The following is a 15,159-nucleotide window of genomic DNA, read 5'->3' on the forward strand; positions in this document are numbered from 1 at the left end:
GTTTATGTTTGAAATGTTTCAGGGCCTGCATTCCCTCAGACTGTCCAAAAGGCAGAGGTGAATGGGCTAATATAGTACAGGATGGGGTAGTAATGGGATCCTTGGTGTATTAGTCATTTTCATGCTGCTAATAAAGACATACCCAAGACTGGGTAATTTTTAAAGAAAAAGAAGTTTAATGGACTCACAGTTCCACGTGGCTGGGGAGGCCTCACAATCATGGTGGAAGGCAAAAGGCACATCTTACATGGTGGCAGTCAAGAGAGAATGAGAGCCAAGCAAAAAGGGAAACCCTTTATAAAACCGTCAGATCATGTGAGACTTATTCACTACCATGAGAACAGTATGGGGGAAACTGCCCCCCATGATTCAATTATTTCTCACCAGGTCCCTCTCACAACACATGGGAATTGTGGGAGCTACAATTCAAGCATAGATTTGGGTGGGGACACAGCAAAATGGTATCACCTGGAAAGTCATAAAAACCTACTGTGGCTCTTATCTTATTATGGTGGGATTGAGCATGCCACCATATGGCAGGATTCTTGGTGGCAAAAGGGAATAAGTTGACTAGGAAGAACCAAATTGGGAAATTGGCTGGAGAAATAATGGAAAGAGCAACAAAAGTGTCCATACGGCACTCATAGGTCCCAAGAGTCTAAAGAACCTGAAGAAGTCAGATTTGGCAGTGAGGAAATGACAGTCAAGGGACTTGGGAAGTCAGGCTGGAGGCTTGAAAACCCAGAAGGGGAAACTTGGAAGCGAAAGTAAGAAGGCAGGGTCTGTATGGCATAGGTTCGAGGACCCTAAACAAAGAATCTGGGCAACCAAATATTGAGTTGGAGGCAAAGGGTCTGAGAGGATAGTTACAGGGGAAGAAGTGAGAATGCAGCTTGCTGGGAACTTGGCATTCTGAGGACCCATGGCCTAAGGGCCAGAACCAGACTCTCAGAGTGCAAGACTCCAATTCTGATGGTAGAGGGGATTTTGTCTACCTGGCTGCCTAGGGGAGAAAGAGAAGGCAATTCTTGACAGGTACTAAAAGAAAACTAAGTCTCCAAGTTTATTGTCTCTCTGGCCAACTGGCTTTGTCTTTCCCTTCATACCTGTTCCTCTTTCTCTCCTCTGCATTTATGACATGTGTCTCAACTACCCAAGTTTGGTTTACTGACACCATTTTTAACTCCTTCTCCTTCAGCAACCCCCAAGACCTCACCAGCACTTGCCAACCCAGCCAGAATATCATACATCCTACTCATGTTTCCTGGTCATGGCCAAGTTCCCTTTTTCCAGTTCATTTTCTCACATCATTGGCATTGCCTGGAATGGCTTTACCCAATTTTGCCACCTGAAAAAATATGAAGTTATCTGACAGGGCCAGCCCAAATGTCTCTTCCTCTCAGTAGCATTTTCAGACTTCCCCAACCTTTGGGAAGAATCGACTCCATATTTTCTATGCTCATAGTGTTTCTTACATAGAACTTTTATAAAGGATTTATGGTTCCTCAATACTCTTCAAATAAAGACAAAACCTTGATGTGGTCTTCTGGTTCCTACGTAGGTGCCACCCCACCTCACCAGTCTTGCCCTAGACCTCTTCTGACCTTGACAGAGCTTTCTTCTGCCTAAAAGGCTCGTTCTCTTCTTGCCTTGTTAATCTCTAGTTTTCTTTCAGATCTCGGCCAGGGAGCGCCTTCCCTGAATTCTGTGACTAGATCAAATCTCCCATTTTAGGCTCTCATAGTTCCCTGGGCCTCATCTTCATAGTCCTGTAGCAGAGGCAGTTTTATTGTTTGTGCAATTATTTGATTGGCTGCCTTCTCCATGTGTTGTATATGCCAAGAGTTGAGGAAACGTTCCTGTTGTTGCTGGCCTGTATTTCTTGTTCCCCAGCCCAATGCTTGGCTCCGAGGGGGTACTGAGCACACAGTGGGATGAATAAATCAATAAATCAATGCAGTATTTGTTTGCTTTTGGGTCTTTCTCTTTTTCCCGCTAGAGAGCTCCTGGGAGGCAGGACTGTAACTTAGTCCTTTAGCCCCTCAGTGTGTACCATAGTACCTGCCCCAGGGTAGGTTCTCAGTGTATTTCGAATGACATTATATTCCATTTCAGTGTCACAAATTAGCCTGCAGTTTGATCAACAGTTGTATCTAAGTGCTTCTTTGATCACAAAGGTGCAAGACAAGAAAATGTCATGAAGAAAATGTGTCCCCATGGGCTTTTCTTTCTTCTACATATTTCTTTCCATCATCCCATGTCCTCTACAACTTATGTCTCACTAATAGTGCTGTTCTTCCGTCCTTGACACTCCGGTCATCCAAGGAGCATCCTCAGTGAGTGGCTTTTTCTCCTTCTCTTGACCTTCAACTTTCAGGATTTCTTTCCTAATAATTTTATTAAAATCACATTTCTGGATCTCCTTCTCCTACTCATCCATCCTAAGGCTTTTGCTACATCATGGAGACCATTATTTGCTTTCTTAATTTTGTCAACTTAACTTTACCCTCATCCTCCCACATAGATTTCCTTCAAGAAATCAAAGGATAGTATCAAGAGAGTACCAAGAATGAGAAAAAGCACTGTGTTCTTCTATTTGAAGCAAAATAATTTTAAAGGAAAATGTAGGAGGAATAGATTTTTTGTTCTATTTTAAAGCAGAAGGTGGGCAACTTCTGCTGTTCTTTGTGTTTGAAGCAACAGAAGAAAGTAACAGATGCAATTAAGATTTTTGATAGTTAGGTTGTGAAACATGGCATGAATCGTTTACTCTCTAATCTCAGAATGCCCTCCTGCTGAATAAGGGGGTGAGCCTAGACCAGTCTTTGAACTCATGCCAGGGTCTCAGGGGACCCCACAGGCTCATGCAAGAGGTGACAGGTGACTCCTGGGACCCTCCAGGCTCCCTTCGAGCTTCGATGAGAGAGGAGTTCTGGTGTAGTTTGTTTGATTCCTGCCCTCTTTTCAATGCTTAGCCTAGTGTCTGGAGCATAGATATTTGTTGAATGAATGACACCATCTTATATATTGGAATTTCTTGTAATATTTTATTTGAAGGGAAAAAAGTTTTATTGATTAAAAAAAAAAGGTGTGAGAACCACTGGACTAAATGCTCTGTAGAACTCCCTGTGCTTTAAAAACATTTCTATGACGTTTAGAACATCAATTATATAAAAGTAAGCAATATGATAGCCTTGAGATAAAATACCCTGAATCATTATGCGAGATAGCTTTTCTTCATTTCAGAATCATAATCAATAAAATATGTGTAAAAAATCTTAAAGTAAAACAACTGAGCACTTAGACAATAATTCAATATATAGTCTATTGTCTTGCCTTCTATTCCTTTCAGCTTCAAGCCTACCTTCCCCAGGAGTTTCCAGGAACCACACAAAAGCAGGTCTCATGCCTCGTGCCATTTATGTTCTTAGTTCTGAATCATTCATCCTGACATATCTCTTATCACCTCCCAACTCCTCATAGGATCTGGCAGTACCACATGCCCCACCATGATCATTGGATGCACTTTGCTGTATGATATGGTTTGGCTGTGTGTTCCCACCCAAATCTCATGTTGAATTGTAATTCCCAGTGTTGGGAGAGGGACCTGGTGGGAGGTGATTGGATCATGGAGGTGGATTTCACCCATGCTCTTCTCGTGATAGTGAGTGAGTACTCATGAGATCTGATGGTTTTAAAGTGTGTGGAACTTCTGCCCTTTCTCTGTCTCTCTCCTGCCACAATGTGAAAAAGTTGCTTGCTTCCCGTTTGCCAGAAGTCCTGATTGTAAGTTTCCTAAGGCCTCTCAGTCATGCTTCCTGTCAAGCCTGTGGAACTGTGAGTCAATTAAACCTCTTTTCTTCATAAACTACCCGGTCTCTGGTAGTTCTTTGTAGCAATGTGAAAACAGAGTAATAGGCTGTGTGAAAATGCATCCTTCTGGTTACACTTTCTCTGGTGTGATATTCTGCTCATTATGATCCTGCTCAAAGAACCACTAACCTGGTAGAGACTGTTGAAAGGAGATGTTTTGCCTCATTAACTGTGGCATCTCAGACACCACAAAACATCAGGCCTTGGACATCACATTTCCAAGATCACTCCAGAAGTGACCCAGGAAATATAAGGATTGACATGTAGTTCCTGTGTTTAGCTAACACAGCACTCACAGACAAAGCCACCCCTGAGATGTGTAACAGATGGTGGTGACAGTACTGTCTATATGCTCTCATGGCCTGGTCCTGTGGCTTAAGGTGTTTCTTCCTGCAGACTTCACATGTAAATATTTGCATCAGTTATCTTTGCGAGTAACACAGTCATTTTTCCTTTTGGTGGATTTTTAAAATTAGTGGATATATTTTGTGGAGCCTAAGCCTCAGATTCTCAGTAATACAGTGAGTCTCAGCCTGATGGAAGTGGAATCAGTGTCATTTTCATCTTCCTTGTATCTCCTTGTTTCTTATTCTCCACCCTCCTTTTGAGAACTTCCCCCCATCCCATGTGGCTGCAGGGGCTGTCAGTCATAATCCCTGTCCTTTCACACAATACGCAGCTGTGGGAAGGCTATATGACTCAGCCCTGCCACTTTATTGTATCCACTGCCATGGAAATGGGGATGAGTTTGTAAGCTGGGTACATGACCAATCAGGGCCAGCCAAAGACCTTTCCTGGGACTGGTAACTGAATGCTATTACAAATACACTTCTCATTCTGTCAGATGACTGCACCTGGACGCTGTGGGCTTGGGGTTGCCAAGGGGTTTCTCTCCATCAAATAGGAGGCCATCTGCCAGAAGAGACCAACACTCAGAAAGAAGCAGAACTGAGAGGTGGAGACCTGAGAACCTCATTTTACTGCAGATTTCATCTACCCACATTATGTGAGCTAGTAAATTCTCTTTTTTGTTTAAACTATGTTAGATTTCTGTCACTTGCAAACAAAAGTAGTTTGGCCAACACAGAAACTGGCATTGCCAGTGACAGACCTTACACTGTGGAACTACCTGTGTTGAGGCGAAGTAGAAAACTGAGAGTCATCCACCATCCCAGGCTGGGAAGATCAAATATTTACCATGCCCTAGCTCAGTAGCTAACTCATTATCACCTCTGGGATTTTAGGACTCAGACTATGAGCCTACCAAGTCTGGAGTTTCAGAGGATTTGCTAGAAAAATATCAGAATATTAAAGGGTGTTGCCTCTTTTCGCAGTATTCACTATTGCTCTGAAAAAAGGGACAGGTTGGTGGGTTAAAAGCAGAGAAAGAATAGCAGGCATCTGTTGATTGCCAGAAAGCCAAGACCACTAAGGGCAAGAGAATCATGTATTTGTGGAATTGCAAATGTCAAAATATCTGTCTAATTTTTAATTCAATGCAGAGAAAGACAGGAGATTATATTGAAACCAGAGAAATGTCAGAGAATACAGAAACTCCTCCCAAATACTTCCTGCGCTGTGTCACTCCTGCTAAATAAAGGTCATAATTACCCCTATACAAAGACCTCATCCAATGGGATACAGCCTGGCCAGCCAAGGACAGATTAGCTCTGCCTCACCACTCCAATTTATTGTTTCATATAGTCCTAAAGCAGTGACCAAGACTGACGCATAAAACAGAGAGCTAGGAGCATGGGCAGAGAACCAAGATTCGTTGCTAAGAGACAGAAACTTGAAAGACAGGATTCAGATTTACAAATTGTGACTGGCCAAGATTGCTGGCATTGGTTCCAAGCTAATAGAGTTTTCCTAGAATTAATTCCATTAACAACTTACTGGGGTTTTAAAAGGTTATGCTATCTGAGAAATCTCATGTCTAGAAAGTGACCTGGGATTGCTCAACCCCTAGGGCAATTCCCAGGCCTCCATAACCATGCCTTCAGTATTAGGCTACTAAACAGACCCTAGCATATCCCTCTATACACATCTCAAGGGCAGCCTTAGAGTTAAATGGCCAAGGGAGAGCCTCCTTGTAAGCAGGACTAGGGATGGAATTGGCTCCCGTTGCAGCCCTAGGGGCATGCATTCTTACGACACACGTCCAGCAGGATACGGCATGTGGTATTTATATTCTTTCCTCTTCTCTACTCACCAAATGGCAGTCTCCATTGTTGTTATTCTGTCTTCCTCTGCTATTTTATACTGGGTATGCTGAGGGTGGTTAACTTTGTCATTGAGCCCTAGGTTCTACTGTTGTGAGAAACTATCTGGATGTAGTCAGGGCAAGGTACATGATCCAGATATGCCAAACTGGGATGTGATTTTGGGTTGTGTCTCTTTAGGGAGAAGGTGATCAAATCCTCAGGTGAGGGCACCTTTGAAATTATCTGTATTGGGTAAAGATTAAATGTGCATGCTAGGAGAGCAAGGGGTGGAATATAGTGGGCATCTGTTTTTGTCATTCTGGGATGTCTTCACCCTTTTTCTAGCAATAACTCCTCTCATTTTCCTGGGGGGAAATTGTCCCTTCTCATTCTAAGTAGTGTTAATGGAGCTCTTGGCCAAAGTACTCTCTGGCCACAGGGATGGGCAGGCATTGTAGCCTTCCTTCTAGAAATAATCATTGGTCCAAGGAGTGGGTACATGATCAAGCAGTCAACCAAGAGTCCTTCTCTCAGATTATTATATGGGCTCTTGGAGAAATAAAGTTACTCTTTCTTCTGGAATTTTAGTATCAGAATGTTCTAGGACTGGGATTACAGTGGTCGCTTTCCTCACCAAATTGAGAGAAACATTTATAGAAAGAAAGAAAGAGAAGCAGAGGTGAGAGAGGGAGGGAGAAAAAGAGAAGAAAAGAAATCCCAAGAGAGAGAGACAGACCTAGACTTAATGACTGCATTTAAGTCCCAGTCATTTCTGAAAAAAGCTATATCCCCAACTTCTTAGTTACATAAGCCAACACATTTTCTATTCCTTTAAGCTAGTTTGAGTTTCTGCTGCTTGAAACTAAGTATCCTGACTAACCGAATTGGCCATTGTGTATATAAATCCAGGAAGCCCCTTCTGAAGATTATATGAGGGATCTTAATAGTACTTTTGTTATGCCGAGTAGTATCAAGGTTACCACTTACTGCCACACTTAGATTATTGGGTCAGATAGCTGCTCTACCTGAGTAATGCATATATGCAAATAACTTGTACTGAATCGATATCATCTTGCTAATGCAACTCTACTAAGGACTCTAGAACCTTCCATGATGAACCTTTTTGAACTAGGGAGGTCAGCAATCTAGACCATCAGTTGAATCATGTATATGGCCAGAAGATTGGTTCATCTTACAGGCACCTCCTGAGACTCAGGATGAACTTAGGCAAGTAGGAGAAGAAGAGTCTTCAGAGACTCATCTAAGCAAATCCATTAATACTACAAGAAGCTGTTACTACCATAGTACAGCCAACAACTTTGTGCCTGAAACTCTTTGTACTAGGGAACCCCAAGCCCACTTACAGGACATTAGAAATGGGCAAGCTTGCCAGGCATGGCTCTGTTTTCTCTCTTGGCTTATCATAGCTTATTGCCATTATATATTCTGTGTGTCGGGTCTCCTTCCAGAGACACACAGTGGGTAGGTCCCACGGAATTATGGTATTTTATTAACCAACAAGAACAATTGTTAACCTACTCTAAGACTGGACAGAGATGTTTGACCAGTATCTGCTGCTGTAACAGGATGTAAGCTTTCAGCTATAATCCACTGTTGTAGTGCCAGTGTGGTGGCAAGTTTTAGGGAAGAGGGAGTGTTCTATAATCTTCCAATTGAATCTCAGCCTTTTAGCCCATCTGAGTCTTGGAACTGTGACCCTCCCCAGTGTTTCTCCATAGATGTAGCTTTCGCTCCCTCCAGACCAGTCCTTTCCAATCTATTTTCTTGAAGCTCTGACTGTTGATTGTGTCTTTTTCTTAGGTGAGACAGGAAGGCTAGGGAAGGCTGGGATGGGAGTAATGACCTTCCCCTAGCTGGGATAAGGCGCTGGCAAAGTCTTTTTTCCTTAGAGAGTAGGCTTTTGTTATGGAGAAGGCTCTGGAGTGTTTCACCACATGAATCTTCTCCGCCCCAGAGCCTAGAGGTCATCTTTCTCAGATCTTTATCTTGAGAACCTGTGGGATTCCTAGAAAGAAAGCCCACGAAGGTGTGGGGGCCACGTCTAAGACTGTGGCCACCCCCCAGGGGTTTCTCACTCCCCATTCCTCCACACTCAGCCTCCAGAATCCATCAAAATGACCATTTAAGTGTTCCTACCAATTCAGGGCTTCAGCAGCTTCTGTTCCAGAGAAGCAGATCTTGGTTATGTCTCTCTGGATGCCCTGACTGTCCGGATTTCTTGGTGGCAGTTTGTTCTGCAACTTCAGTTCCCTGGAAGGTCGAAGAAAAGTAATCAATTTTCAGTTTGCTCAGGTTTTTCTTGTTACATAAACAATAGTGTTGAGCTTTACATGTTGAAGCTGAGGCTGACATCATGTCACAAAGTGAATTTCTGTTTGTCAGTTCCTTCTTGGTCCTCCAACCCTTATCCCCTTCCATGGTTGCCACACAGCAGGAAGAAAAGGCCCATGGCCACAATCTTCACACCTTATGCTAATGATTCGCGGGGTCCCTGGGAGCCAGACACTTAGGTCAAGGAAGTCAAATGTTGTTTCTCAGTTCAACACTCTGTCTGCACTGGCTATAAACCAGGGCACTATCAATCTCTTAAATTTCCTTCAACACTCGTCAAGTTACATCACTTGTTAATGAGTCAAAACATCTTTCACCACAGCTCCAATTCTGTGTGATAGTAATTTTACCCACAAATCATTCCTCTCACTCCCGGTTTGCCACAGTCTTCAATGGGTAAATTTCTCTGCCATTTTTGTTATTGTAAAGCTCTAGGCTTGGAAAGAAATATAGCAGCACAGATTACAAAGAGACCAAACAATTTGAATATTTTAACTTTGTGATTGCTCAGCAAGGTCTATATGACCTGAGAGCATTTGGAGGAAGTATGATGCCTGAGATGTCTCGAAATGATATGAACTTCCCATTACACTCAAGGGTGTATTCAGCCCTTAGACTCTGCAGTGCCCCCATCATGACGTTTTCAAACACGTTACAGGATGTGGAGTTTTAGGGGAAGAGGCAATCTATTGGTGACGTATTGGTGTAACGGGAAGGCAAGATCAAATTGCAATTTTCTGTAGATGAAATTCAGTTTCAATCATTGTAGTCTTGTCTGTCAGCTATCGTGGTTGAAATGAAACTCAATGCGTGTGATTTGAGCATCATTCTACCATCGCATGGGTTGATGGCTAACACATTTTCCAATTTTTCTGAATATTAGAAAAATACAAAAAAAAAGTGGAGGAAAACCATTATTTTATATTTTAACCCTTAAATCTCCATATCTCCTTCTTTAATTTAAATGGTTAATTGTAAGCATTTTCAAAACTTAGTCGCTAAACTATCAGGAACAGTTTCAAATCATTGTGGCTGTATTTCACATTAGTACATTTCGCATGGAGAATAAAAAGTACTGAAAATATTGCTCAAGTCTCTTTATTCACCACAAGGTAAAAAGCTGAAATATACCCATGATGATAGTAATCTGAATGAGCATACAGTTTACAGAGTATATGATTAGAAGCCTGGGTCTGGCTCATATGTGAGGAGCAGTTTTATCCTAAGCTAGGATGTGAGAGTTATCTTCTGTCACTCCTTCAATCCCAAACTGAAACATGAATCAGACGAGAACTCATTTGTTCCCTACTGCAAGCCACTGGACAGGCTTGTGAGTTAAAACTGTGATTTATAAATAAAATTATATATTGTTGGTATTGCTCTATAATTTTACCTATACCTAACCATGGAGCCTTCTGTCTACCTACTTAGTTGTTTGCCACCCTAGTTAGTAATATGCAGTGTGATTTGGGTTCAAGGATGAGTAAGAATGATGGGTTGGATTGAGTTCAAGAACTTCTTTTTCATAAGTGTTTTTACCTAAACAAGGGAAAGACTTGGGTGGTTGGCCACAATTCCCCATTCTGCCCGCACTTATCATGGAAATACAGCTGTGGTTGGTGGTCTTTGGCTGTGTGGATGAAGTGAGATGCCCACCGGGTCAGAGAAGCATGGACTCCACCTTTTATACCCATGGCCATCTTTTTACCCAGAAGCAACTTAACCTACCATACAAAGCAACAATTCTGCTGCTCAGGATTAATATAGATTCTAGGCCTTGGAATTTTTGTTGTACCAGGACTGGGGTAAATGCCCCTTAACTGCACCTGCATTAGAGAGTTGAGGAATCCCACGCGTGTCCACTTGGGGACTGTCTTAGTGCATTTTGCATTCTTATAAAGGAATACATGAGGCTGGGTATTTATAAAGAAAAGGAATTTGTTTGGCTTATAGTTCTGCTTTAGATGAGGGCTTCAGGGAGCTTCCACTCATGGCAGAAGGTAAAGGAAAGCAAGCATCACATGGCAAGAGAGGAAGGAAGAGAGAGAGGGAGGAAGGTGCCAGGCTCTTCTTAACAGACAGTTGTCATGGGAATTAAGAGTAAGAACTCACTCACTATTCCGAGGATGGCACCAAGACATTCATGAGGAACCTGTCCCCGTGACCCAAACACTTCCCATCAGGTCCTATCTATAACATTGGGAATCAAATTTTGATATGAGATTTGGAGGCGACAAATATCCAAACTCTATCAAGGACTTTCCCTGGGCTGCTACAGGCATGGCCTATGATAACTATTAACAAATACATGTGGTGCTTTCAAGGAGGAGCTCAGTTCATCTCCTTTCAACTACTTAAGCTCTACCCAAGCATCCATCTTCACATTCAGTGCTTGAGAACAAGCTTGACTTGCAGTTGCTGCCAACTGAGGCAACTCCTCCAGAGATTCCATCTTAAAAAGGACATGTTTTTCTCAATAGCATCAACATCATCTTCATTCATGTCTTGGCACTTCTCTAGGAAAGCATGTAGCTTAATACTGTACAGAAATAGACTGGCCTCCCACTGGACATAGGAGACATCTTGGTCACTGCCTCAAATTCCTCTTGGCTCCAACCAGTGCTGTAGAGGATTTGACCATCTTCAGGCAGTTGCAGCTAGACAGTAACTCACTTTAGGCCTGTGCCAAGTATTTCTCGCTTTTTTGCCTTGAGTCTTCTCTGATGTTGCAGCATGGAAATCCCAGAAACTGGCCTGGAACTCCTGTATGTTTAACCTGGAAATTCAGGGAGTGCTTGGGACCATTCTTGACTACTGGGGAACAGAAGCCATTGGTAAATGCCTCCCTCTTTGATCCTCTGGATAGATGGTCTGAGCCATATTTGCAAGGATCTTCAGAAGGTCTTGGTGGGCTCAAACACCAGTTGCCTACAGTCAATCAATAGTCTTCATATCAACTCCTTATACTGGCTTTCCCTCCTTCCCATTTCCACTATCCTTGCCTTGCAGTCCTGCTCCCTAAGGTCACATTCAGAAATTAACTACACTCAAGCAAACCTTTGTCTCAGGCTCTAATTTCAAGGAAACCCATGATAAGGTACATTGATACAAGGATCCAAATTGGACCCTTTGAGTCTCGTGTTAAGATGCCAACTTTTCCATCTCTGTATCATCTGTTTTCTGGAAAGTAAGGATCTCCTTTCAGTATCATTGAGTTGTCTACCATAGGACCCTTGTGGAAAATCTTCAGAAAGAAATAACATATGAAATGTGGTTGAGAGGAAATAACCTTGACAGGAATAAACTAAAGGGTGTGATGACTGTATTAGGATCCTGAGGGGGAAACAGATGGCATACTCAAATCAGGATAATTTGAGGATGGCTTATAGACAAAGGGACCTATTCCAAAGATGTAGGCAGTGTGCAGGGGAACCATAAGAGTACAGCAGGAGCCCAGGTTAGCAGCTGACGGTCCCTTTAGGTTAGAGTTGTCATATCAATACAGGATGCCCCATTAAATTTGAATTTCAGATAAACAATGAATAATCTCTTAGCATAAATATGACTTAATTATTGCACGGGACATCCTTATTTTTAAAAGTTCATTGTTTATCTAGAATTCAAATTTCCCTGGCCATCTTATATTTGTATTTGCTAAATCTGACATCTTTATTTTAGAATCAAAGGGAAGGGAGAAGACAAGAGAACTTGTAAAGAGAGAGTCATATAGAGTAGGCTGCTCTGAGACATGCGGTAAGCTTCTATCTAGGGATATAAGGTAATTCCAATTCAAGTCAACCACACAGGGAAGGAACCAGAGAATAAATACTGAGATCTCCATCTCTCTTCTGCCTCTGGTCTCCTGCCAGGGCTCATCATTGACTGAACCCAACCAGAAGCCAGCGGGCAGGGGAGCCTGTGGATGCAGGCCAGCAAGTCTGCCTCTGTGACGAGGAGCAGGGTGGGAAGGGTGCAGCAGCATCTGGAGGGGCAAATGGAAAGATTCAGCACAGCAGGCATTCCTCTTTCTGCTGTAAGTGTGCATTCTCCAAGCGTTACCTCTGACCTAAGTGAAATCGTAGGAAGTGACATCCCTGACATTCCTAGACCAGGAACCAGGCTGTCCGATGATAATTAGTCTTCCTTCTCGGCTACACCATTTCATCATTCGATGCCCTGTGTCTCCATGGTTCTATGCTTTGGTAATTCTGTGCCTTTTATTAGAAAAAGTATCAAGTCTTTTGGGGTGGGGGTGGTAGGTGGGTGTGGATAAAATAAAAATAGTTTTCTTTTTCCTATCGGAGCTCTTTTGAAGCAAACATGATATGCCCAGTGTCATAATTCTGTAGGTTCTCTTTTCTTTAATTCTTTCACTTTATCTCTTTATTACCTGTGGCTTTTCCTTGTGGATCATATGTCACAGCAGGTTGGTAACATTCGTCAATGTTGAGAGACATTTTAAAATGCTCATATTTGAAATGACCTCTGTAATCTCTAGCTTCCTTGGCATGAAGCCTGTGGTGGTTATGTTCATGTCCTGGTTCAGATCCATTGCCACAATGTCAATATTCTAACTAGGAATGATCACTTTATTCCCTTGTTAGGCTTCTAAAGTATTTTCTTTATTACTGTCACTAGCACTGGCATTTGGCTTTTTTTCAGGGCTGTTTACATGAAGAAACAACGTTGTAGTCATACCTTGAGTGAGTTGCCACATGAGCAGCGGGCAACAAAGCAGTGCAGATAGGCAGATGCTAGCCTCCAGGACTAGCGAAATGACTCATTCTCTCTCAGAGGGCATGATTCAGATTCCCACTTCAGAATGTTTCAAAGTAATAACTTGCTAAGGAACTTCCCAGGTTACTTTTCAACTGTTGAAACTGTTACAGACTCAAGTGTCAGGCATCTATGGTAGGAGCAACAGCTTGTGCACTTACTATGTACAGGTTTCTCCTGTAAGTACTTTGCATGTATCATCTCATTTAAGACCCATGACAACCGTCCGAGTTAGGCAGTATCATTATCCTCATTTTATAGGTGTAGTAACTAACGTATTGAGAAATTAAGTAACTTGCCAAAGTTGATAGGCAGTGTGTTAAATAATATAGTTCTTTATTTCTTTCTCACATAAATGAAGCCTACCAGGAGGTAGGATGGCACTGATGTTGTAGCCTAGCCTAGCCTAGCCCCTCAGCGACTTCAGAGACTGTGTTCTAAATTTCTGCACACCATCCTAGCACACCATTTCTAGTCTGCTGGTCACCTCATGGCTCAAAATGGCTGCTGGAACTCCAGCCGTCACATCCACATTGCAATTTAGAAGCAGAACAAAAAGGAGAAGGACAAAAAATAAGCCATCTATCTTATTTACATCTCACTGGACAAAATTTAGTCCTATGCCACAACCTACCTCTATGGCCTCACCTAGCCACTAGGGTGGATAGGAAATAGTCTTTTATTCTACATGGCAATATGTCTGGATAAAAGTTTGAGGTGTTCTCTAAAGTTAAACTGAGAGAATGGATATAGGGGTAAAAAAAGCCAGGATTCTTGGCTACTGTGATGGGCTGAGTTTGAATCCGAGTCATTGGAATCCAGAAGAGCCCCTACCCTTTTGTGACTATACCATATCCACACTTGGGTGCTACTTTATAATATGGTGCTATTTTTTTTTTAATAATATGGTGCTATCATGGCATTTGCCCAGTAAGTTCTCTTCTTGGCTTTCAGTATACTGGTCATTAGCATCAAGTGAGTAAGGACTTTGATAAAGGCTAACTTCTTAGCAGAGTAAGAGTTCTGACAAGTGACCAGTGACAGCGAGGAGTAGGGACTGGGGTAGAAAGAAGGTGAGGGCCTTAGCATGTGGTTCAACCATAGGCCTGAAACAAACTGCCTAGCTATTTTTTGTAAAAAAAAAAAAAAAATCTCAGGCCCATTGGACCTAAAGGAAACCAAACATATAAAGTCTTATAATCTCTCTGTCTTCATTTATATTAATCACTTCTTTAAATACACTAATTCTCAAAAGAATATAAAATGCAGAAATTTCACAAAACTCATGCTGGTAATGGTAATGAAAATTCTATCAGCAAAAGCACGTTGATTAATCATATACATGCATGATTTTTCTCTTATACCATCTGTTTAGAAGATGAAAAATGTATTCTGCTGGTAGTTTGGCATAAAATATATTTATAGAAAGATTTTATTTATAGTCTGCCAGTGGATTCTGAGCCTGCCATGACATAGCTTTCAGAACTAGGTAGGCTGAAATGTTCAAATATTAATGCCAACAACATTCTTATCATTAAAACATGAAAGTTAAAATGTTTTCATATTCAGTTCATATTTTGGAGTCTGTGGCTGCAGACTGAACAGTCTATTTGGAACTCAGCTTAAAAACATTACAACATAATTTGATAGCCTTGGTTATTCTCAGCGGTTGATGGTATCTAAATTATTCTGGTTAGCCAATTTTATTTTCTGGCTATCCAGCATTAAGAAAAACAAGGCTTATCTCAGAAAACATTTCCAGAGAATGGAATACATGTAATCACTGATTTTTAGTGATGAAGAGTTCACATTACAGGAACTCCAATGTAACAAGGAAAACTCTACAGGGTGGAATTGAGATATTGGATCTTGATATTAACACATTAGAAGCAGAGAGATGATTAAAGAATAACACTAGATTCTCTCTCTCTTTAAAATCGCTAACCCACTGTCA

The sequence above is a fragment of the Pan paniscus genome, chromosome 13 (genome assembly GCF_029289425.2).
Source record: "Pan paniscus chromosome 13, NHGRI_mPanPan1-v2.0_pri, whole genome shotgun sequence".
Lineage (NCBI taxonomy): Eukaryota > Metazoa > Chordata > Mammalia > Primates > Hominidae > Pan > Pan paniscus.